This window comes from Loxodonta africana, chromosome 21, assembly GCF_030014295.1.
Source record: "Loxodonta africana isolate mLoxAfr1 chromosome 21, mLoxAfr1.hap2, whole genome shotgun sequence".
NCBI classification, from domain to species: Eukaryota; Metazoa; Chordata; class Mammalia; order Proboscidea; family Elephantidae; genus Loxodonta; species Loxodonta africana.
The window spans coordinates 39,164,691-39,190,476 of record NC_087362.1 but is presented as its reverse complement, the minus strand read 5'-3'; the positions used below and the strand labels follow the sequence as shown (position 1 = coordinate 39,190,476).

At 42.9% G+C, this 25,786-nt stretch overlaps 1 protein-coding gene across 3 annotated transcripts in view; it reads left to right on the top strand.

Annotated features, from left to right (window-relative positions):
- Positions 1 to 25,786, top strand: part of WWOX (WW domain containing oxidoreductase) — a 1,096,383-nt gene that overhangs the window by 944,250 nt on the left and 126,347 nt on the right. The gene's annotated exons all lie outside the window — the stretch shown is intronic.

Below are 25,786 nucleotides of genomic sequence, written 5' to 3'. Positions count from 1 at the left end.
AATATCAATGTACAAATAGAAAACTGCAGTTAATTAAATGAGGCAGTGTGTGGTCAGCAAAGATAGCCAACGTCTGTGCTGTTAGGAAAAACCAAGAAACTGGGACATGTCTGGGTCGACCTGTGTTTTGATAAGCGGTGCTAGCTAAAAAAAAATTGGTTACTCTTAAAAACCAAAAACCAGTTGCTTTTGAGTCTGTTCGGACTCATGGTGACCCCATGTGTGTCAAAGTAGAACTGTGCTCCATTGGGTTTTCAATGGCTGGTTTTTCATAAGTAGATTACCAGGCCTTTCTTGTGAGGTGCCTCTGAATGGACCCAAACCTCCAACTTTCTGGTTACAGGCAAGCGCGTTAATCCTTTACACCACCCCGGGATTTCTAGTTAGTCTGGGGTAACAGCCATATATAAACCAACTTGGGCCCAAATTACCAGACTGATTGATTGAAAAGCTTCTTGTTTCAGCTTTTGTTGTTTCTTTTTTTTCCTAAATGACCAAAATTTACCCAAACCTTAGTGCCACATTATCCAAGGTATTACTGATTGATCTAGAAGTAGTATTCAAGCATCTGGAAGTATCTTGGACATTCTCCCATGAAAAAGAATCTAGGTCCTGGTCAAAGGTAAATGCAACACGTTCCTGATCTCTTTTGATTGTCTCCTGAAGAATTCCCTTTCCAAGATTGACCAAGTTGGTCACCAGAGAGAAAAGTTAAGCTCTCTTGTTAACATCATGGCAGGAGGGATCAGCTGCAAGTGCTCAGTGCTCATAACATTCATAAATGTTGAAACCAACACCTGCTCAGGGAGAGCACCATGCTCTGACTTATTCTCAGGAATGTATCTGACAGTCAGACAACAACTGGGAAGAGTCCTAAATTGGCATAACTTCTGATAAGTGAGCTGTGCTTGTAAAGTATTTTCCAACCAAAAAGGCCCCTTGGTTCTCTCTGGAAATGGCATATCCACCCAAATGCTTTTTAATATATAAATTATGGACTGCTAGGATTTTTATACTTACCTCCAGTAGAAAATGTTCATAATCTGGAAGGGTGGAGCTTGTGTCCTCAATCATTATTGTGACCCCTATAAACACAGATGGGCCAAGCAGATAGGTTTGGACTAGTGCAGTAGTAAGGCCGCTGCTCTGGAGCAAGGAAGAGGCCCAAACATTCAAGTCATAATAAAAAAAGCAAAATATTTCACCAATCCACGGGGCTGGCTCATTACTTTACTCAACAGTGCAACATTCAAATCGGCAATTCAAATTAATCATTTAATAAACCTTTTTAAAGTTTGATTTGTTTCTTTAAAACATCACAAGTTTTTCTTATCCTGTTTAACTGGTGATTCTATATTGATCAGGGTAATCATACTCGCCATAGGAACTTTTTCAACTAGCATCCTTACTCGGCATGAAAATGTTTGACAATGTACCTACAGGGCAAGATATCCCTTACTATTCTGTCCTGTCCACCACCCACCGTGGGACTCACAGAGTGTAGGGCGTGTTCTACTGATGGGTATATCCCACAAGTGGATGTATGGAGGCACCATAAAAGGTTGAAAACCACTGGTCCTTGCTTTTTATGGTCCCCACTAATTCCACAGACTGTCAAATACCCGTACATTCCTAGGCTAATAGCTTTTAATCAAATGTATGATTGCTCTACTCTGAGTACTCACATTGTACTCGTGCCCTAAGTTGTTCTTAGCTGCTGTCAGTTGGCTACTGACTCATGGAGAACCCATACACAATGACCCTTTCTTCTTAATTTGGGAAAAAACATATTTTTGGGTTTCGGAGTTGGTGCACTTGTTAAAGGAAGCCCAAAAACCATTTGAGGGAGTATAAAATACAGAAGAGGGCATTTATTTCTTTCCCCCCAGGGCCCTGTTATCCAAAGGTTTCCACCAGTTACCAAAATCAAGTTTCATTTTGTTTTCTCTCTAGTCTGAAATCTGGGGTTTTTATTGCTTCGACTCTCGTGGTCTATTCTAAGCAAGCGTCTCAGATCCTTGAAGTCCTGAGAAAGGCCTCGCTGGCTCCTGGCCAGCCTCTGTCCGGCTGTAGGCTCGGGCTTGTGTTCAGGAACTCTCCGTTGGTTTCCCCAAACCACTCTTGGGCCTTCTTGGCCTCTAGCCGCAAGTTTCCCTTCCCGTTGTAAACGTAGATCTTTAAGTGGGTCCCTTGATTACTTCAAGTAATTGATCGCTTGGCCTAAAATCCCGTGGTTCCGTTTCGGGGGTGAGAGCTAAACCAGGTGAGCTGTGGGAGGTCTGTCTCTCTGAAGACAGTAGTCCGTGGCAGCGCAACCAGATCCATGTCAGCACGCCAAATGGTCTCGCTGGGTGGTAGGGTGGCCAAGCCTGGACTTGGAGAGGCAGAGATGGGGGGACTCATTGATGCATTTACTCACGTGTTCATTCATTCACTCGTTCACTCCTTCATTCTTTTAATTCAGATATTCCCAATGGGTCACATTTCCTGCAAAGTAATTCTGCCTCTGGTAGACACAAGGCCTGTGTGTACATGTGGGGCCATTTCATTGGTATGTACCTTAACCCGTCGCTGTCAAGTCGATTCCAACTGCTAGTGACCCTCTAGGACATAGCAGAACTGCCCCGTAGGGTTTCCAAGGCTGAAATCTTTACAGAAGCAGATTGCCACATCCTTCTCCAGCAGAGCAGCTGGTGACTGCTTAAGCAGCTGAGTGCTTAACCTCTGTGCCACTAGGGCTCCTTGGTGTATACCTCAGTGCTACTATATTGCAATATAGGTTTCAGGGTTCAGGCAGGGAACCCTGGAAGGGACTCCTTTCTGTGTGGAGAAAACCCATACCATTCACCTGAATCTTATTAAGTCAGAATCTGCAATAATTTTGACATGATTTTCTTTCTGAATTTGAACTTTTTCTTATTTATTAAAGTGCTTTACAAACAATAAGTAAGAAAAAAAAAAAGTTGCCGTCTAGTTGATTCCAACTCATGGCAACTCCATGTGTGCCAGAGTAGAGCTGTGCTCCACAGAGTTTTCAATGGCTGCTTTTTCTGAAGTAGATAGCCAGGCCTTTCTTCCGAGGCACCTCTGCGTGGACTCGAGCTCCAACCTTTCAGCTAGCAACTGAGCACATTAACCGTTTGCACTCTCCAGGGACTCCCTTACAGATATTAATATTGGAGGTGTGATTATTAATGATAAAATTCAATATCCTTGTTCATTATCATCATCACAGTTGGCAATAGTAGGCTCCCCTTTCCTCTTGTCTTCCAATGATTCTTTGAGTCTGCTTGTGTATTTATCTTACAGCATAATCCTGGTAGTTCGTATATGCTGAGTCTTTGATATCGTATTTCCAAATGCATGTGTTAAGAAGCAGAATATGTGTAGTTGGTTTCTGGCACGAATTTAGACTGAGATGATGAGAAGTTTAGATGCCACTTCCAGCTAAGGCTAAGCCAGTACACAGCTTGGGATGGTGGTTGTCTCTAACCCAGCATAAGACTCATACAAACAACCCCCTCTACCACCACCACTTTTAAAATCCATCTCTCTTAAGCTTTGTAATGAAAAACGAAAAACAAAAACTTGGAGAGGTTTTTTTTTTTTTGATCGATCACAGAAAGGACAGGCAGACAATCAGGAATGTCTCCCCTTTTGTACTGCAGGTAATTGCCCAGCAGAAGGAGAGCTGGTGGCCCAATTGTTAAGTGCTTGGCTGCTGACCAAAAAGTTGGCGGCTCAAACCCACCCAGCCACTCTTATTGAGAAAGACCTGACGATCTGCGTCCATAAAGATTACAGCCAAGGAAACCCTACGGGGCAGTTCTACTCTGTAACATGGGGGTCACTGTGAGTCCAAATTGACTTGATAGTGCCCAACAACATCGCTGTTTTTTAGTTGAAATACATATATATATGAGTGTTCATCCATACCCATGTCTAGGATATGCACGATCTTCAGTGAGAATTACAGAATCTGTGTACTCATTTTTTTTTTGGGGGGGGCCTAGAAATCCTCATTATAGTACTCAAAGAGCTTGCCATTGATTCTTTAGAATACAGTAGTTATTAGCTACTATTATGGAATTATTATATAGATCTATCAACTTACGTGTAGATTTGAGTTAGTTTCTCTTAGAGACAATCAATTAAAAAAAAAAAAAACAAGCAAAAAACCCAGCTGCCGTCGAATCGATTGATTCATGGTGACCCCCACGTGTTTTACAGAGTAGAACTGTTCCATAGGGTTTTCTTATCTGTAATCTTTACAGAGGCAAATCACCAGGCCTTTCTTCCTCAGCAGCTAGGTGGATTTAAACCGCCAACCTTTCAGTTAGTAGTCAGGCATGCAAATGCAAACCATTTGCACCGGCCAGGGCCTTTAGAGTCAATCACAGATTGTTTAAGATCAGTGTGGCAGAAACTTCCATTTGTCCTTAAACATCTTTTCTCCCTTTGTTATTTACTAATGCAACCCCTAATTTTTAACAGCCTGGGAAAAGGTTGCATTTCCCTACCTCCCTTGCTCAGAAAGTAGAGCTAAGTAGCTTTCAAGGTTTTTGATTTTGATTTTTAGCTGCAGAGCTTTTTCTTTGAAACAAAATGTTTTGTCCAAATCTAACATAGACAGCAGATATGAGTGAAGGGCCTTGTTTTAGATGGGGAGCTTTAACCCTCCTGTCTCAGTCATCTAGTGCTGCTATAACAGAAATACCACAAATGGATGGCTTTAACAAAGAGAAGTTTATTTCCTCACAGTAAAGTGGGCTAAAAGTTCAAATTCAGTGTGTTAGCTCCAGGGTAAGGCTTTCTCTTTCTGTCGGCCTTCTCATCAATCTTCCCCCAGACTAGGAGCTTCTCTGTACAGGGACCCTGGCTCCAAAGGACACACTCTTCTCCAGGCACTGCTTTCTTGTGGTTATGAGGTCCCCCAGTCTCTTCTTGCTTCCCTTTCCTTTTATCGCTTGTGAGATAAAAGGTGGTGCAGGCCACACCCCAGGGAAACTCCCTGTACATTGGATCAGGGATGTGACCTTAGTAAAGGTGTTAAAATCCCACCCTAATCCTCTTTAACATAAAATTACAATCACAAAATGGAGGACAACCACACAATACTGGGAATCCTGGCCCAGCCAAGTTGATACACACATTTTGGGGGGAACATAATTCAATCCATGACGCCTCCCAACTTACACTAATTTGGATTCCTCTCCATCCTTCAGCGACCTCAAATACTCCAGAGAACTCACTATGAAAAAAATCATTATTTAAGTCATTACTTTTTGCAATTCACTATAACACTGTTTCTCAAAATATAGTTCCTGACTCACTTCAGAGATCGTACCCAACTGTATTAGAATCTCTGGGGATGTGTCCCAGGAATCTACATTGCTGTCAACAATCCCAGGTCATTCTTCTTCACCCTGAGTTTTGAGAAACATTGAACAGTAGAGTTATTAGTTGCAAATACATCTTTTGTTCATTATAAAAATAATACATGTAGATTCGAGATATTACCAGATAGTTGCATAGGAGGAAAAAATCACTTATACTTCTACCACCCTGACCTAAAAACATTTAGGACTTTGAAGTACTTCCTTTCAGTCTTTTTTTTTTTTTTCCTATAACTAAGCTTTTATTTATAGGGTAATTGCAAGCACCATTTACATACAACTTTGAAGTCTGTTTCTTTCTATTACAACTGTATCAAAAGCTGCATTAAGTTAGTCTTCATAATCATGTTCTTTCTTGTTGCTTTGGTCTGTAAATCCCATTGCCGTCGATTCCGACTCATAGCAAAACAGCAGGCTTTAATTTTGTTAAATTTGGCTGTAATGTTGGATAATGTATGGAGTTCCCACTTTTCAATATCATGAATAACATAGTTATGAAAGTGTCTTTCTTTCTATAGGTGAAACTATTTTTTTTGAAAATGTTTCTTCAAAGTTGAATCCTTAGTCAAAAGATTTCGACCACTGATGTATTACTGAGATTATTAAATGGCAATATGTGTGTGTGTGTGCATATATATACACATATATGGCATAATTTTCTCAAAGGAATATTATTAAGCACATCTCCGCTTCGTATGGGGGGACAAGGTGTCAAATTTGTGGGTTACTTATGACCACACGTAGTATTATGTTTTGCTCCCTTTACAGAATTCTAAGTGAAAGAATCACTTTTTCCTAGTAACTGGGTGACTTGATTACTGGCAATCTAGTGAGCCTTCTTGGAAACGCAGAAATGTAGCCTTTTTACCCTAATTCATAAAATGTTCGTTCTCATCCCTTTCCTGCGTCGGAATTCCATGAAGCTATTGCAAATCTCTGAGAGAATCAAAGTACTATCTCTTTCAGAGAATTCAGAAGGCTGCCCCTGGTCCATTTGCTGTCCAGCCTACTGTCTAGCTGCCCCCATCGTCCTGGAGCTGCCTGAGCTGCCTCTGCATCTTGCACCGTCCTCCGGACCCAAACCTGCCTACGCTTCTCCTTGACTCTCAGTCACACCGATTCTGTCTGTATCTACCGCAAGTGAGCATGGGAAGAGCACAAACTTCAGAGTCACACAGATTTGAATTAATTCTTAGCTTCACCACCTATTTGTTGTGTGCCTATGGTCAAGGTATTTTTAACCTCTGCTTAGTTCAATTTCTCTATCAGCAAAATGGGCGTAAAAATACCTGTAATTCGAGATTATTATGAAAATGAAATGATTTAACATATGCAAATAATGACAATAGTAAGAACAGCAATGATAAAAACATGTATTAATGGCTTCTTATGTGGCAACCTCTGTGCTTATCGCTTTGCACTTATTAACCAGTTTCATCCTCACCATTGCCCTAAAGGTAATATTGTTATTTCCATTTTGCAGATGAGGTCTAAAGAGGTGAAGTATTGAGTTGAACCATATAAAACGGCCATTTTTTTAAGTAAAAATGGTCGTATGGAAGTGGTTAAGAGCTCAGCTACTAACCAAAAGGGCGGCAGTTCAAATCCACTAGCCGCTCCTTGGAAACCCTATGGGATGGTTCTACTCTATCCTATAGGGTCATTATCAGTCAGAATTGAATCAATGGTGACAGGTTTGGTGTTTTTTTTTAATCATCCATTTCAAGGAGCCCTGGTGGCACTGTGGTTTAGCACTCGGCTGCTAACCAAAAGGTTAGCAGTTCAAATCCACCAGCCACTCCGAGGGAGAAAGACCTGGCGATCTGCTCATGTAAAGATTTCAGGCTAGGAAGCCCTATGGGGCAGTTCTGCCCTGTCCTATGGGATCCCTGTGAGGCGGAATTGACTCGATGGCACATAACAACAAACAGCATCATCCATTTCATATGGTTCAACCTATTCATTTGCCTAGGTCTCATAGCTAAAAGGAGCCCTGGTGGCACAGTGGTTAAGAGCTCAGCTGCTAATCAAAAGGTTGGCAATTCGAATCCACCAGCTGCTCCTTGGAAACCCTATGGGGCAGTTCTCCTCTGTCCTGTAGGGTCACTATAAGTCTAAATCAACTCAACAGCAATGGGTCATAGCTAAAAGGTAGCATAATCAGGATTTTAACTTACTACTGTCCAATACCTACGCCCATGGCTTTCAGTATTAAACTGAACTCTAAAGTACTTGGTCCTGTGCCTGGCATAAATCAGCAACATAAAAACTGTTAATTTCTTTCCTGTTCTTTCTGCCACTTTTGCCTACCATTAATTAAGATGAGCCAAAGTCATAAGATCAAACAGGACCCCTGCATTTTGACAAACTTCTAAATTCTAAATTTCAGAGGGAACTGGGTATCCAGAGAAAGACACAAAGAGGAGGATTGCAGTGATGCCCCAACAATGTGTGGATTTAAAAAAATACGCACATGACAGAGACCTGATTTGAATGGTATTTCGGAGTGGAAGCTAAGTAGAAGCTGAAAATGGCCTTTTAAAATACAGAACATAAGGATGCAATTCACAGAGACGGCTAAACTGTAAACATGCAGCTGTGGGGTTTGTGAGGCTCAACGATTACATACCGACAGCATACAAATTGTCAAGTACTTAAAGTTCCATTGTTGCTGAAAGGGCCTCACCCAATGTCCTTAAATGGTCCCTTTTTTTTTTTTTTTAACGATAGGATTTATACTTCTCATAGCATATAAAGAAATATTAACAAGAATCACCTGTTATAGATAAAAAAATATTTTTCCCAAATTCTTTTGTTTTATGATCATTTTTCAAGAGGGTTCTTCAAACTATAGACTCAAGATTAAAGTCTGTACTCTTCTAAACTCCTGCACTTCCACCCATCTGTCAGTTCGTCATTCCGCGGTGGCTTGCCTGTTACTGTGATGCTGGAAGCTATGCCACTGATACTCACATACCAACAGAGTCCCCTGTGGTGGACAGGTGTCAGCAGAGCTTCCAGACCAAGACAGACTAGGAAGGAAGACCTGGCGATCTTCCAAAAATTAGCCAATGAAAACCCTATGGATCACAATAGTACGTTGTTTGATATAGTGCTAGAAGGTGAGCTCACTAGGTAGGAAGGCACTGAAAATACACAGTGTCCAAAACAATGAACTCAAGCATACTACTGTTGGTGAAGATGCATGTGTGACCAGCCAATGTTTCATTCTGTTGTACCTGGAGTTGCCATGAGTTGGAGCAGACCTACCTCAACTAACAACAAAGTTCATGCAAAGAAGCCCTGGGCAGGATGTCACAAGTCTCCCCATCCTTCTTGAGAGCTGTTATGGACATCTAGGAGGTTGTCTTCCAGCACCTACCTCCCTCTCCTGGACACTCTATTCCTGATTGCTCTCTGCAAGGCTTCCTAGGGAGGTGCCATTTATATCTGGCCTCACTTACCTGAATTCTATTGATTTGTCCAAGGTTAGGTACCTGCTGCAAGCTGGACCAGGAAGAGTTCCCTCCCAAGTTTTTTTAATAAGAGAGTTACAGCCTCATTCCACTGGCAGAAACTCTAGGATATAAAACCTGGGAGCTGTCAGCCTTTCAAGTTTGCCACAATGTGGAACAAGCTTGTGTATTAGAGACAGACCACATCAGAAATTCCAACAGACAAATCCCTGTGTTCTAGTATTCTCCTTAGTTTTGCTACTTCCCTGAACTTTTCATGGATTGGTTACTCAACTATTCCTTGAATTCCCTGAGTCAACAAATTCCCCTTTGGTCTAGGCTTAGTTTAATTTGCCTTTTTTCACTTGCAAGCCAACTCACCAACTCCCTTTAATAAAATTTTTTTTTTTTTTTTTTTGCAAAGGAACTCTTCTATTAGGTATATGCCAATGAAGAAGATTTTTACACCTGCAATACACACACACACAAGCACACACGTGTGCACATGCTTCATTTCTTGCTCATAGATTTGAACACAATTTTTATGTCATAAGGAGTCCCTGAGTAGTACAAACAGTTAATGTGCTCAACTGCTAACTGAAAGGGTGGCATTCTAGTCCACCCAGAGGTGCCTTGGAAGAAAGGCCTGGTGATCTACTTCTGAAAAATCAGCCACTGAAAACCCTATGGAGCACAGTTCTGCTCTGACACACACAGGATAACCATGAATTGGAATCAGTTCAATGGCAGTTGGTGGCGGCGGTGGTTATATCATAGAAGTTTTCTTGATAGTGTTCCCAGGGGTCGTTGTTTTTATCCCCCCATCTGGGATCAGAAACTTAAGGCTGAGAGGGATGCTAACTGGGACTAGCCCAGTTTTCCAGCTTTAAGTTGACTGTCATCATAAATTCACCTGCTTTCTTCACTAATCTCCATGATCGTGTGATGTTGTGGAGCAGACCTTGTACTTTGGGGTCAGACATTCCCAATTCCATCACCTGCTGGCTGTGGGATCCTGGACAAGAACCTTAATCTCTCTGAGCTTCAGTTTCCTCACTGATCAAGGCTGTTCTCACTTCATTGTATTTCAATGGGCCCTGTATCAGTAGACTGAGATTCTCAGACACCCAGGGCCAGGACTAACCAGTAGACCAAGCCGCAGGAATTTAGACCATGCCAAGTATGGACTATGCAAAGGCCTTGCATAAGTAGTGGGGCCTCTGGGTCTCACGCTAGCTTCTCTTGTCGTCTGGCTGCCTCTGGTCTATGGCAGAAGCCTGGCTTTGCTTGAGTGACAAAGCAGATTGTTTCCTCCCCCTTCTGTGGGCTAGGACCCCTTTCTCTACCCTAGTTTCACTCTGATTGGCGAGTTCACTCAGACTGAAACCTTAGCAAAACCTCAAGGTTTGGCCTAACTGCAATGGGTGGTTGATATCAGATTCATACCCCAGAACCAGAAGAACACTCGTGAGAAATTCTGTAGGCACAGGAGTGTGGTTTATGTCAAAATCAGTCTGGTGGAATGAAGCCAATCAATGCCAAGTGGAAATATAGCATCATCAACTAGTACCCTCAGGCCTTGGAAGCTCTTAACTCAGTGCCAGCTAGCGGATTAAGCACTGGAGAGGTTGTGACAAATCTTCAGAAACAATATTAAAGACAATCAAAAACAATATTAAAGTATCAGAAAATGGAGGCAGGGGAGTAGAGGAAGAAAGCCCGGACTTGAAAGTCAGATGGACTTCTGTTCCAGTCCCTGTCCTGCTCAGTTCTGCTGAATTCCAGAGCTTCCATTTCCTTATATGTAAAATGTGGATAAAACCAACTGGATTTGCTATGAGAATTAAATCAGGCAAGGGCTGTGAAGTCGCCCTGTGAGGGCTGGGAGGAGCAAGTGCTCAGGAATGGCTCCATTTTATAGGCCTATGGAGAAGCTGAAAGGAGCTGCATGCCTTATCACCCTGGTCCATCTCCATAGGCTTTGTCAATATGGTTCATATAACTGTTATCATGAACTGTAGCAAAGCAGAAAGGCCCTGGTCTTTCGATTGGGTTGATTTCACCACATAGATGTAGACACAGGCTGTTTCAGAACCACGGTTTGGTCTTTTAGAGTCCGGCTAGTGCATACAGACACCTCTGCAGTCACTATGACAAATATAGACTTGTCACAGGATACAAATTTTGAGAAGGGTGGAGCCCTGGAAACTATATTTAAAAAAAACAAAACTCCTATGTCTGATAGTTGTGTCTAAATCTATGAGCGAAAAATAAAGGAAAGTGGTGTGTGTGGGTGGGTGGGTATGGGTGTGTGTGTGTTTGGAGGTACAAAAAATCTTTTTCATCACCATATAACTTTACTACAAGAATTTATTTGCAAAATGGGAGGATAGGGTGCGGAAGCTGATATTTATGGGAAACTTTCAGCTTTACACCTTGTTCTTGGAGCTGAGTCTTAGAGGGGTCAAGTGAATTGTCCAGAGTTGCACACATAATATGTGGCAGAGGTACATAAGAAAAAGTCCAGGAAGGGCTCATTTTGGGAGATCAGAGATACTAGAAAACATCCCTAATCTGGGTCAGAGAACAGTGGGAGTGACTCCCCAGACTCCTGCCGAAGACAGAACACTGGAATTCAGGGCCTGTTGCTTTGGGCCATTTTTGTCTTTGCTATGGGTTTTCTTTTTTTTTTTTTTATGGGTTTAGATGAAACAGAGTGTGATGCACCTGGCACATCCTATGCACTCCATGGTTATGAGCCCTGTGTGAGTCATCATGGCTAGTCTCAAACATTGTGGTTGTCCTACTTGAGGGCACATGGTAGGGTTGCAGTTCCATGCTTTCTTGGACATTGTCATTGCCATGTGACTTGCTTTGGACAATGAGATGTAAGATGTAAGTGGAAATGACATGTATCACTTCCAAGAGGAAAATTTAAGAGCCAGTGTGTAATCCCCTGACCCCTGTCATGCCCCAGCAATCGTGGAAGCAATGTCCAGATGAAGCCTCTGGTCTTCTGAGACCCTAAGTGATCACAGTCACCAGGACCTCCCTTTTGGCCATTGTTGCATGTGTAGGATGAGTAAGAAACAAATCTTTGTTGTGTTAAGTCACCGAGATTTGGGGGTTATTTGTTACTGCAGCAATACCTAGCCTATCTTGCCCAATATAGACCTTTTCTTTCTCTCAAAACTTCACACTAGTATTGTTGTATTCATCTGCTTATTCATGCTTATGACTTCAGCTTCCTTCCAAATGTATTACAGGCTCCAATACACGATAAGACAATTAGGTTCAAAGCAAAACAAAGACGATTACACGGCACAGAGGGAATATGCTGCTACGGTAAGCTAAAACCCAGCCCTGAATTGGCTAGAAGTTTTTACAAAGGCACAAAGGAAGCCTTGTGGAGGTCTCATCTAACTCCTTGGCAGCTTTTATATATTCGTATAGGAGGGTCTTTTGCCAGGTGATAAAAATGTTCATCTTCTCTTTTTGTTTTAATGCAAACTGACATTTCTTCATCTTTCTGTGGTGGGTTTCTTTTATGAGGTCGAGCTTTGCATTTTCATAGAAAGAATTTCCAGCTCCCAGTGAAGAGCCCACCCTTGTAGTTTCTGTGGGGGCTGTATTGGTTAACCACTCGCTTCAGTTTTAAGGCGCCACAGGCGAAATCAGACCATCATGAATTTCTTGATTTACACTGTGGTGGAGAAGTATCTGAGAAGCCAGAGAGAAACAGGAAGTAGCTGATTCAGGAGCCCAAAAGAGAGCTGGGCCACAGCTCTGGAGTGCTCTTGTCATTCAGAAAGCCAGCATGAAGAAAGATGTGCTAGGAACTTAACATGCAGAGGTATGAATCTAAACATAGCCAATATGTAAAGATCAGTAAGTAATATGGAAATACATAATAACACATAAATGAAGATAATGACAAAAATAAATCGTGCTCAAAATAAATAATAAATAATTCCTAAAATAAGTAGTGATGCCAGCATATACTAATTGATTTGCACACATTATTCCTTGTAATCCTCACAATAACCCCAAAAATTAGGGTTGGCTACATTTTATTCCAGGATGAAAGAAGTGTATTTTATGTGATGTGAAATCAAATATGTATTCATTTACTCATTCAGCCATTTGTGTGTCATATACTTATATATAAATATGTCTAGATATACGTGTTTAAGAAGGAAAATGTAGATGTGCCATCTCTCTCTCGGCTCGGTTAGGAGCTATGTTGGTTGAGTTCTCTTTCAAAACCACGGGTCTCAGGTTTTCTCAATGACCAGCAGAACAAGCCACTGTTTGGGTCATTATGATTGCTGTGGTGGCCAAGAAAGTGATGTGAGGTTGTGCCAAGCCTCAGTGCTTGGTGCACAATTGATGCTTTTTGCTGGCCTGGGACATTCCCATTGGGCATCTGCATTGCTGAGCTTTGTGAAAGAACTTCTCAGTTCTCGGTTTGTTGGGCAGATGTGGACACAGCCTCAGGTTCTGTTTTTTCTCCTTTGCTATCTCACCACATAGAAAACTAACTCACTAAAACCACTGAAAATTCCACTGGAAATGTAGCCCTTTCTCAATAAGTTTAGTTCACTCACAGGGTGAAGTGACTCAAATAGAAGGACTCGTTTTTTATTCTGATTTCGAAATTATGTCATCTTTATAATCACTGTTTACTCCTAGAGAAATTGATTATATTTCACAGTTTATTACATAATAATAACCATTCCCCAATAGCCTAAAGGAATTCAGAAGTATCAGCAGAAATATTGTCAGTAAGAAATAAAGCAAACTGACATTCTACATTGCGGCCACTCTCAATATTCTTTAAAATGACCAGATTGCCACTTTATTTTCCTTTGTGAATATGAACGTTTCCGGCACATAAAAGATGTCAATAAATGTTAGTGCCCCCCACTTTTTTGAATTTTTATTATGCTTTTGGTAAAAGTTTGCAGTGCAAATTAGTTTCTTACTCAAAAATTGATACACAAATTGTTTTGTGACATTGGTCGCAATCCCCGAAATGTGTCAGCACCCTCCTTTCCACCCCGGGCCCCCGATCCATTCGTCCAGTTTTCCTTCCCCTTCCTGCCTTCTTGTCTTTGCTTTTGGGCAGGTGTTGCCCATTTTGTCTCATATACTTGATTGAACTAAGAAACAGTTTCCACAGGTGTGGTGTTTGTTTTATAGGCCTGTCAAATCTTTGGCTGGAGTGCTGGCGGTACAATGGTTAAATGTTCGGCTGCTAACCAAAAGGTTGGCAGTTCCAATCCACAAGCCTAATGAAAACCCTAAGGGGCATTTCTGCTCTGTTCTATAGGGTGGCTATGAGTCGGAATCAACTCGATGGCAACGGGTAGCGGGTTAATCTTTGGCTGAAAGGTAGGCTTTAGGAGTGGCTTCAGTTCTGAGTAACAGGGTGTCCAGGGGCCATATTGCCCCTTCTTTGAGAAGTTAAGGCAGCTTCCCACTTGCAAAACTGCAAATATAGATAGCAAAGGTGCAAGTGTTAGTTTTATATTACAAACTATTATTGTTATTATTATTTTAATTCGATCAGTATACAAAGATTAAATTTATGCCAAAAAAACCCACAAGCTTAAAGATATGAAGGAGTATCTTCTGCTGGTAGGTTTCTTGACATGCTCTGAAGCCATGGAACTCAAATTTACCGATGCTCACTTTTTGAAAGAAAATTAACCTACCTAAACTTGTTGCAGAGTCCCTGGAGAGTGCAAATGATTTAAGCGCTCAGCTGCTAACCAGAAGGTTGCCAGTTTGAGTCCACCTAGCAGTGCCTCCGAAGAAAGACCTGGTGATCTACTTCCGAAAAATCAGCCATTGAAAACCCTCTGGAACACAGTTCTACTCTGACACACGTGGGGTTACCACGATTCAGAACCAATTCGACAGTGACTGGGTTTTAAACTGTCTCAGAGTCAGGACTTGTTTTCAGTACTCTCCAGAATCTAAAGTAATGATTTCATCTCTACTTGGGGTGTAGGGGCCCAACTTTAGGGCTTAGATAAAGAATTACGTGCCCTGTGAGAGCGGGAGCAGCAGGCATCTTTCTCCAGAACAGATTTTCCTCAGAGCTCTGTGAGGCCGCATGTCTGAAAGGCAGTGTGGCAAAATACACAGCCTAGGAATGGTGGATCTCTGAAGCTAGGCGCCCACTTGGCCTCCTGACAGACTTTTCAAATGGCCCTGAGACCCTTTACTTAGTACTGAATGGGAAAGGGTTGTACATTAGAGGTGAAAGTGCACGTGGTATGTGAGGAGTGACTTCAGGAGCTTTACTGAACAGCCTAGGGACATTCCCAGGATTCTCCTGAGTCTTCTTCAGTGATGTAGATTGGCTCATTCTCTCTCCCCACCAGAAAACTATGATGCATGCAAACATCTGGACTGTTCTCAGAAAAAGCTTGGTTCTTCCTATGTTCAGAGGAACAGGGCAGAATAGGGAAAGAGCTAGCATGAACAAGGGAGAAGAAAGACAGTCACATTTCAAAGAGAACTTAGTTCAGCAAACATCACTGTGTTTGCCAGTCACATTTGATGGTTTGTAGGTGGCTCTCAATTTTCAGAGCCAAGAGGGTTGGGCTTGGAGTAATTGGTTAACATTTCCTCATCTCACCCCTCTGCTGGAAAAACAAGCTAGGAGGAAGTTGGCCAAGAGGCAGGAAGCCAGAATAAGACTCCTGGCTGGACAAGAAGTCCTGAGTAATGGCGATTTGACTTCATGTGGGTGGAGAGAGGAATTACCTGAATATGGCCACTGGCCCATAGCAAGGCCTTCAGGTCCTCAAGTTTGTAGTCCTGCTGAAAGAGTAGACTTAAATTACTGGTATCTGCAGAACTTTCTCTGGAATCTGGCAATTTCCCCGCTATTTTAGTAGGCTCTTTTGGTTGAAAGGAAATCACTCAAGTTGCCTCATGTAATGTGGAGCCTCTTATAAATATGCTTGTACAAGGGGACCAGGAGATTCCAATAGCCAGTCCTCAAAGAGACAGGAAGTGGAGGGTTGTTCTGGGCTAAAGGAGGCTTAGGGACTGTCAGCATGTAGTGTTCATGAATCTTTAGCCTAAGGCTCTACCACTATATGATCCTGCTCCCTTAGCATCTCTCCTCCATTCTAGCTTCTTCTGCTTACTCATCATTTCTGCTTCCTCTTAAATTTGACTTGCACATCCTGATTTTGGCCTCTTTGACCCCTCTCTATAATATGAACTTACCACACACTATTGATCCACTCAGGTTCCTAAAATAGAAAAATCGAATGGAACCAGGTCACCTTCCTAGGCCAAGCTGTCACCAGCCAGGCTCTGGACTAACTGGGATGATAACATCCAAGCGGTGGCCTGCAAGCAACCTAGGTTCGTAATGCTAAGCCTGGGCCTGCAGATGGGCTGCTTTAAGGTAAAGAGTAAGCAGGACATTACATATATTGGCTGTTTTCTCCATCACAAAATGCAAAAACCATTCAGTGGCAGGAATTCTGCAGCTGGGCTTGCCCCACTGAATCTCAGAGTTTTAGTCCAGACCAGAGAAGGACAAGGATTGCAGAAAGTTGTGGGACTCACCTGGGACACTGAGCAGCACTGATGAGCGTCTCCCTCCTCCATGGGTGAATGGTGCAAAGGCCAACTTCATGGTCATGGGAATGCATGGTATGGGACCACTGTGGGTATGATACAGTCGGAAAAATTACAGTATGAAGAAACAGCGTTTCCTTTGGGGGTTTCTTTTTGAAAGTAAAAGGGGTTTCTAACCCTATCCTGCGGAGACCACTTTGGTTTCCATTTTTCTCAGGTGATAGCATCTACACAGGGGGCTTCTACCACTGTGGGTGCATTATTTCTCAACTGTGTGGTCCATGTTCAGAACCACATTAAAAAAAAAAAAAAACTAATTGCCATCGAGTCGATTCCAACTCATAGAGATCCTACAGGACAGAGTAGAACTGGCCCATAGGATTCCTGAGACTGTAATCTTTATGGAAGCAGACTGCCACATCTTTCTCCCACGAAGCAGCTGGTGGGTTTGAACCACTGACCTTTCAGTTACCAGCCAAGGACTTAACCACAGCACAACTAGGGCTCCTTTCAGGAGCCATATAAAGAGCCCTATAGTACTTATTAATTACCACAATTAGTAGTTGTTGTGGGCTGGTAAAACTACCTCAGGTATACACCACCTTTTCAAAGAGAAATCATAATCCACCATACGGCAATGCCAGTAGAAGCCCAGGATGCAATCTCACCTCCATCTTTTGAAGCTGAACATGCCTACGGATCCCATCTTTCCCAAAGGATGGTTCCTGGTGGAACACTTTTAAATTTGCTTTTTATTTTTTTCTTTGTGAGTCCTGATAGTCAACATAATAAGAGCAGTATATGATTAACACAGTGTACCTCACACATAGCTGTAACCAGAAATCGAGCTGACTCTATTTTACCTGAACCAGGATACTTAGATATCCTCTCTCTCATATAATTCATACAACTCTGCACCATCTGGACGTCATACCGAGAATGTGAATATAGGGGACACAGTAGTCTGCTCTGCCATTTTCTAGCTGCATGGCAAGTCTCTTCAACTTTTTTGCATCTATTTACTCATGTTTAATGCAGAAATGTTAGTTGCCTATCTTACAAGAATTTTGGAGCTATTAGAAATAACACTTGTAAAGTTTCTGCCAAATGGTTGATACTCAATACATTACCATTATTGCTAGTATTTCAACATACTGATATTTATGAATAAAAACAGGAATTCTTTGTATTGGTCCACTTACTAAATGTTTCCCAGCCCCTCAAGCTTTCAGGCCTGGTAAACAAGATTGCCATCTTAGCTGTCTGGATCTTGTGAAACTTATAGCACTTGCTTGTTTTCCTTCAGAAGGATGTTTTGAGAGGGAAATTTTTCTCGCAGACAGGGGTATTATTTCTTCATTGGCCCCAGTCGTCATGCTGGATACGGGGGCGGCTCAATGGGGGCTTGGGTGCCTGAGAAAAGGAGTGAAAAACCCAGCTGCGAAAACCCAAGAGAAACCGAAAGACCTGCACACTGGAAAAAAAAAAAAGAGCCGACAAGCGTCAGGACTGAGGCGGTTAAGGAACTGGCTTCGACAGGAAGTGGGCAGAGCGCTGTTTTCAGTATGCTCATGGGAACGGCGTTGGAAAGTGCTGTGGTGAGTATGTGTGGAAAAAAGGGCTTTAATCAAGCTATAAATATCTGTTTCTTTGAAGTTTTATGACCAACAATTAATGTTACTGGAAGGCACATAAAGAGTTGTTTCTTGACTTGGTGGGTCTTGGTTGGGCGGGGTCAGGTTGAGATTCTCTCCTTGTGGGACGTTGCCCCTACTGATTCCGTTTCTGTGTTTGTGTGTATGGGAAGAGAGAGAGAAAGAGAAACTTCACGTGTAGAGAAGGTCTCTAAAATCATCCTCGGTGTACAGTTATTTGGTTTTGTCATTTGTTTATTCATTCATTCAGTTAACTAATGCTTATTGAGGGTTGATTATATGCAAGCCCTGGGGATATAGCAGTGAATAAACAAATAAAGCCTTGCCCTCTTGAGGCTTCCATTCTAGTTGGGGAAACAGATGGTAACTGAATAAAGACATGCCAACCATCAACAGACCAGCTGCCATCAAGTTGACTCTGACTCATGGTGACCCCATGTGTGTCACAGTAGAACTGTGACCCTACTCCATAGGGTCCCCAACAGCTGATTTTTCAGAAATAGATCACCACACCTTTCTTTCCAGGCGCCTCTGGGTAGACTCCAACCTCTAACCTTTTGATTAGCAATCCAGTGTAGTAACCATTTGCACCCCCCAGGGACTCCAAAGACATGCCAGGGAAGGAGATGTGCTATGAAGGCCATCCACACCGTTTAATAGGAAAGATGGCAGAAGGGAGACGGGCTGTGCTCCATTAGAGAGATCTCTGATGAGTGACCTGTAAACAGAGGCCTGAATGAAGAGACAGAGAGCAGGCACCTTGAAGGCAGAGAAGACAGCAAGTACAAAGGTCCTGTGGTAACCGTGTGCTCAGCGGGGCCCAGGAGCTCCAAGGAGGCCAATGGGAGAGACAGAGGAGTCTTGGTCAGAGACTGTGCTCTCAAGGGACCTGGCCATGGACTGCCTTGCCAGTCTTTCTGGGACTGTGGATTTTACTCTGAGGGAGACCAGGAGGCCCTGCAGGGTTTCCTTTGTTCTGCAAATTCTGTAACAACATCCTTCCCCTAAACTTTACTTTTCTTATAAAATAAAACAAACAAGACAAAAAGCGAAAACAAAAACTCCCTCAGTAAGGAGGAGAAAGGGCTTTTTGCTGTTGTTAAGAATGCTATGGCTTCCCCACCCCCTCACATCTTGCTATATGATGACCTCAATGTTAGACATTTTTGCTGCCTCATTCCTGTTCTGAAGCCCTTCCGTCACGTCTGTGAGAATAAGTGAACTTGAAAGCTAGCAGGCTGTAGCAGCACATGCCTGCTTCCCCATAGGGTGCCCATTACATCCCATCGTCCTTAACGTGGACTTCAGGAGCCTGGAATTACGGATTCAGGACTTGGCTTGAGGCTTACCTGTGCACACACCTTGGATGAAGGGTTTACTTAGTAGAGTATATTCGGAATAACCTGGAGAAATTGACCCTTTGCAAGAGAGCGGTTTTAAAGTACCCTTGGGTATTTTAGAAGCTCCTACTTACCCAAGAATATTCTTACTGATTCCTTGAAGCAGCTCACCTAAGGAGACTTTTGTTAGATAAAACTTTCTTTTTTTTTTTTTTTTTCTGAAAAGAGTTTCTGCATGTACTTGAGGGCAGCTTTAAAAAGGAAATGCAGAATTCAGATCAGCTCCCCTTCCCCTTCCAGGTAGTCTGAATTGGGGAGGCTTGCCTGCGTTCGTGAGGGGGTTTCCTCCTTCCTTTTCTTGGGTGCAGGGAGCTACTCATGACTAATGGGATTCATTACGTGTGTGCTTAGCCTACTATTACTAAGGCTTTAACAATATTAAAATCCAAAGAGATAACAGAAAGGAAGACTTTGGGAGAGACAGATCAATTGCTCTGCTTGCTTGCTTGCTTGCTCGCTTGCTTGAAAACAGCAAAATGGCAGCAGCCTCTTTATTTAACAGTAATAAAGCCAGAGGCAATATCACAGAGTTGTCCAGAAATGATTTGCTCATCATATGATTGAGACATGAACCTCTGTTCGTCAAAATCTTACCACCACACAGACGCTCTACATCTTTCAGGACTCCAGATCTCCCTCCTCTGGAAATGGGGCCATGAGTTTCAGCAGCTGTTTTGGGAAGAGGCCGACTATGTGTTACTGTTTTGTGTAACTGGCCTTTGTTGTTATCATTGCTGTTAGCTGCTATCGAGTCAATTCAGACTCATGGTGACCCCACGTGTGCAGAGTAGAACCGTGCTCCATGGGGTTTCAAGGTTGTAACCTTTTGAAAGCAGATCGCCAGGCCTATCTTCCGAGGTGCCTCTGTGTGAGTTCAAACTGCCAACCTTTCAGCTAGTAATTGAGCATTTAACCGTTTGCAGGGACTCCTAATTGGCCTTTGTTGTGTGCCAAGTCCAGTTGATTCTGACTCATACCGACCCTATATGACAGTAGAACTGCACCAGAGGGTTTCCTCGGCTGTAATCTTTATAGGAGCAGATTTCCAGGTCTCTCCTCCCACAGAGCTGCTGAGTGGGTTCAAACCGCCCATCTTTTGGTTAGCAGCTGAGCACTTCACCATTGTGCCACCAGGGCTCCTTAATTGGCCTTTAAAAAAAATCTAATTCTTTTTCCAGTAAAAGAAATGGTTGGCAAGGAATAAATTGTGCTGTTAGCAGAGGCAGATTTGTGTACCTTTTAGGGAAAACATGATTTCCTGAGGGTTGGACACAAAGATGGGGATTTGGGGAGATCTCTCTAGATTTAATGCGAGTGTTATTTACAAATTATCCTTCAAATGCTCTCCCTAAACCTCCCAGCCCACCCGCAGTGCCAACTTGCTCTGGTTTCTCATTCTTCTAACCTCTGGCCCCACTGGAGTGGCATCTGTGTTTCAATCCAGTAGAGAGCCTGTCCTCACTGATGGGCATACAACTTTTTGTTGCCCTAATCTATAAAGTGTAATGCCGTTTTCTACCTTATACTTAGTGTTATGTATTGAGTTGTGTACCCCAAAAAAGATATATTGAAGTTCCAACCTCTGGTACCTGTGAACATGACCTCATTTGGAAATAGGGTCTTCAATGTTGTTATCAGTTAACATGAAGTCCCAGTGGAGTAGTTATTAGGTGCCACTGAGCCGGTTCCAACTCATATTGACCCTGTAGGACAGAGTAGAACTGCCCCGTAGGGTTTCCAAGGAGTGGCTTGTGGATTCGAACTGCCAACATTTCGGTTAGCAGCTAAGCTCTTAACCATTATGCCACCAGGGCTCCACACAGTGGAGTAGTGTCCTTATAAGAGTGTATCAACCATTCAATATGAGTGGTGTCCCTATAAAAGAGGAGAGACCCAGAAAGACAGATACATAGAGACTGGATCGCCATGTGAAGATGGAGGCAGAGATGGAGTTATGCCGTAACTATAAGGTGAAGAAAGCCTGGGGCTGCCAGAAGCTGGGACAGACAAGACAGGGTCTTTCCATAGAGCCTTCTGAGAGAGCATGGTCCAACCAACACCTTGATTTGGACTTTCAGCCTCCTGAACTTTGAAACAATAAGCTTCTGTTGTTATAAGCCACTCGATTTGTGGTATTTTGTTATGGGTGCCCTAGGAAACTAGTATACCCAAACCCCCAAAAACCCATTGCTGTCGAGTCGATTCCTAATGTAGTACTTAGTAATTCACCAACTTTAAAGAAAGATGCCCAGATGTTGGTTAAATAACTATGATATAACCATTCAATGGACTATTATATATCAATGAAAAGAATGACACTTCTAATGAGGAAAATCTATGCAAATATTATGTGTTAGCATCTATGATTAAAAAAACACACAAAATAAATGTCACGTCATGATGGAGGAGGGTGGAGGGAGAGACAGATACTGGAGTGGAAACAAAAATACTGATACACTGAAAACCAATTTATTTACAACGATCATGTTTGGACAATGGGTTTCTAGCTTTGTTTTTCATTGTATTTCCTCATTTTTAATTATAAGATCAAAAAGAAATGTTCAGTGGCTATTTTGACTCAGTGTTTTTCTGTTTAATTTAAATGGAGCTTTTGTTTGCATAAAAATTAGGCTGACAATGTATATGACAACTTTTTTTTTTTTTTTTTAAGGAGCCATTTGCAATCACAACAGCTAGGCAACCACATCGCTGGGTTTCTAAGGAGGTCAGCACTGCCAGTACCATGGCAGCCTGCTGATACCCATGACAAACACCACAGCACTAATTTCACCACAGACTTCCTGTCAGAGACCAGGGGAAGGACATTAGCCTATTTGGTAACTTGAATGAACATCAAAAGGATAATCAGATATTACTTAACCCTGTTCCTCTTTCTCGAACCATTGATAGCTTTCTCTCCTGCCTCCCCACCCCCATAGCTTTGGACAGAGAGGGCCAGAGCTTGAAGTAGAAAGGGAAGAAGGGAAACTGAACGACTCAGCCAAAGAGCAGGCCTCGCCACAGCTTCCTGGCCGCCCTTCTCGCTCTTTCCTTGCAAGAGAGAAAGGGAGGAAGCCCAGAACATGCTAGTACTCGGCATTGTGCTTTATAGGAGATTTCAACAAACACTATGGAATGAATGAACGAACAATACCCAAAGGGTCACTCAAAAGTAGCAGCATAATTTAGACAGACAAGTTATCCATCTGTCTCTTATTCCATCTCCCCGCTCTTCCAGCCTGCGACTATGGAAATAAATGTTTCCTCATTTACAAACAAGCTTGCCGGTGGACTACTTTCAAAAGTTGGTTGCATGTTGATATTTCATTATCATTTTGCCAGTACTATCATCTGTATTTCCTGAATTCTAAAGAGAAAAATAAATAAATGTATAAATAAAAGGAACAACACAATGCATTGAAAGAGACTGCTTTTAAAAATTCAGTAAGATCTTTTTTTTTTTTAAAATAAGGTAATATTTTCTAATATGTATATGCCGGTATAAAGTATGTACAAAGGTGAATGTATAAACTCAGTGACCATGTGAAGCTCTACCTTTAATAGATAATAGCAAAAATCTCCATCATTTTAGAAGCTTTAAAGAGACAATAAGGGAGGCAATAAGAGGAGAATTATAGCATTTCTTTTATTAAAAGGAGCCCAATATTTATCGATCCAATAGATTTACACTATATGTACCCAAGAGTGCCATCAGCCGAAACCAAATGGGCATCTTGGGCAATTTTTTCACACATTACTGCTGAGGGGATTTGTCGGATCGCCTTGTCAGCTTCTGAATTCTTTGGGCTCACAGGAAGGGCGGCGTGGTTCTGGCTTATTTCTAAGCCCCTTTGAGGCGATTTCTGGTCCCCAAATAGAGGCAAAATGATACTCACAATTTCTAGACCATTCTCCCTCACCCTGTTATACTGCAAAGAGGGCCCCTCCAAGAGACCTTCTGACTCCTTACAATTGACTTACATACTTGCTCAAGAAATGTCTGTTGCCGTCTCTGTACCCCAACAGGGCTGTCTCCCTCTGACAGTTTTATTTAGTGGGAAACGAGAGAAGAGATGGAAAAATGGACCCCTGTTTTATAGCTGTTTCCTCCAGGAGCTCAAACTGCTTTCAGGCATGTCCTTATTACCTCATTAATCCTCACAATGTTCCCTCAGCAGTATTAGTCTTATTTTCAGGATGGAGAAATTGAGGCACAGACAAAATAGATGGCATGTAGAAGGTCACAGAGCCAGTCAGCAGTAGAAGCAGGGGCGGTGCAGGGTTCTGGCATCCATCCTGGGCCATCGGTCAGGCTGTCCTCTTCACATGGGAGGGAGGGAGAAAAGCTCAAATCGCATAGATAATAAAACAAATGTGCCATATTCAGTTGTCACTCATCTAGCAGGAATCCATCTTCTTGGTGAACGAGTAGACTGTTGTTGGTTGCCATCGAGTCAATTCTGACCCATGACGACCCCATGCATGCAGCGTAGAACTGCTCCATAGACTTTTCAAGGCTGTGACCTTTCAGACGCAGATCACCAGGCCTGTCCTCCAAGGCCCCCCTCTGTGGGTTCAAACCTCCAACCTTTCAGCTAGTAGTCAAGTGCTGAATCATTTGTGACACTCAGGGACTCCTGTTACTACCAGTTGATTGAATACTGAACCGTTGTTGGTTGCATTGGTCCTGTGTGCCTGACGCTGTACTCTCGGCTGTGAGGATACCGCGGTTAATAAGACAGACTTGAGCCTTGTCCCAGTGACGTTGATATGTGGGTGGAGCAGATACAAAGCCTCACAAACAAGAACGCAGACCAGAAGAAAGCCATGCTTCACTCCTCTCACGCTTTCCAAGCCACCTTCCTCTCCAACCTGGATTATCGCACTGATCTCCTAAGGGTCTCCCGGTACCCTCTCTCTCCCCCTTCAGTCTTCTCCATAGTGAACCAGAGTCTCCTTTGAAAGCGTAAGTTAGATAAAAACGTCCCCGTATGCAGAACGTCCCAAAGGCCTCCCGTGTCACTCCTCGTGAAAGCTGTAGTCTCACCCACAGTCTGTGATCTCCTGCACGTTCTCCACTCTCCCCAAGGGCTCTGTTCTCACCTCTCCGCCTCTCCCCCTCACTCACTCTGTTCCAGCTACCTGGGCCTCCTTGGCATTCAGATACCTCAGGCACACTCCACCTGGAGGCCTCTCCTCTCCCTGTTGCCTCTGCCCAGAGGCCCTTAGATCCGCACAGGGCTCACCTTGCTCTTCCTCAAGAGGAAGGGTGAGGCCCCTCCTGACATCTTAATTAAAATCACAATCTCCCATCAGCACCCCACAATGTCTCCCTCATTTGCTTTATTTTTCTCCCTAGCACAATCACCTCTAACATACCTTACAGTTTACTTATTCGTTTTGTCTTCTGTCTCCTTCCTTAGAATGCCCACTCTGTGAGGGCAGGTGTTCGTGACGGCATTCCGTCACTGAGAACCTAGTAGGTGCTCAACAAAGAGTTGATCTTTTTAAGGTAGGATGTGACTCTCAAAGAATAATGAGGAGGAGCCTGAAGCAGGGATGTGGGCCCAGAAGATGTCATCAGATTCTCTCTATAATCCAGAGAAGAGGGAGTATTGGGGTGGGGAGGGGTCATCTACAGGAATTCTTTGGTGTAGTAGGCATATTGGAGAGGGGCCTGGGGAGAAGCCTGGGATAGGTCCGTCCCTGGGTAGTGCAAATTGTTCGCACTCTTGGCTGCTAACTGTAAGGTTGGAGGTTTGAGTCCACCCAGAGGCTCCTGGGAAGAAAGGCTTGGCCATCTACTTCTGAAAAACCAGCCACTGAAAATCCACAGTTCCACTTTGATACACATGGGGTCACCAGGAGTTGGAATTGTGGGTTTTTTTTTTTTTTTTTTTTTTTTGTCTTTTTTTGGCATTCATCCTAGGCCATCAGAAAGCACAGAAGGATCTGTTCATTTAAGGGACCAAATTGGATTTTTTTTTTCCATAACTTTCTTTTTCCTTCAACACAAGTTAATCTGCCTGGTTCTGTGGCACTGTGGAGATACTCGTTATCGACAGGGGTATATGTAAGGCGGAGGCTGCCCCAGGTCAGTGGAATTGCAGAGAACTCGGAATCCTCTCATGGAGAGCTTGTTCGCCTCAATAATTGCATAATGACGTCTTTGATTCCCAGGCCTCGTCCCCAGCTGTTTCCTTAGGCATCTAGTCAAGTTCTGCGATGCCACTCACAATCCGGCATGGTGCACATTTGTATCTGGCTCCAAA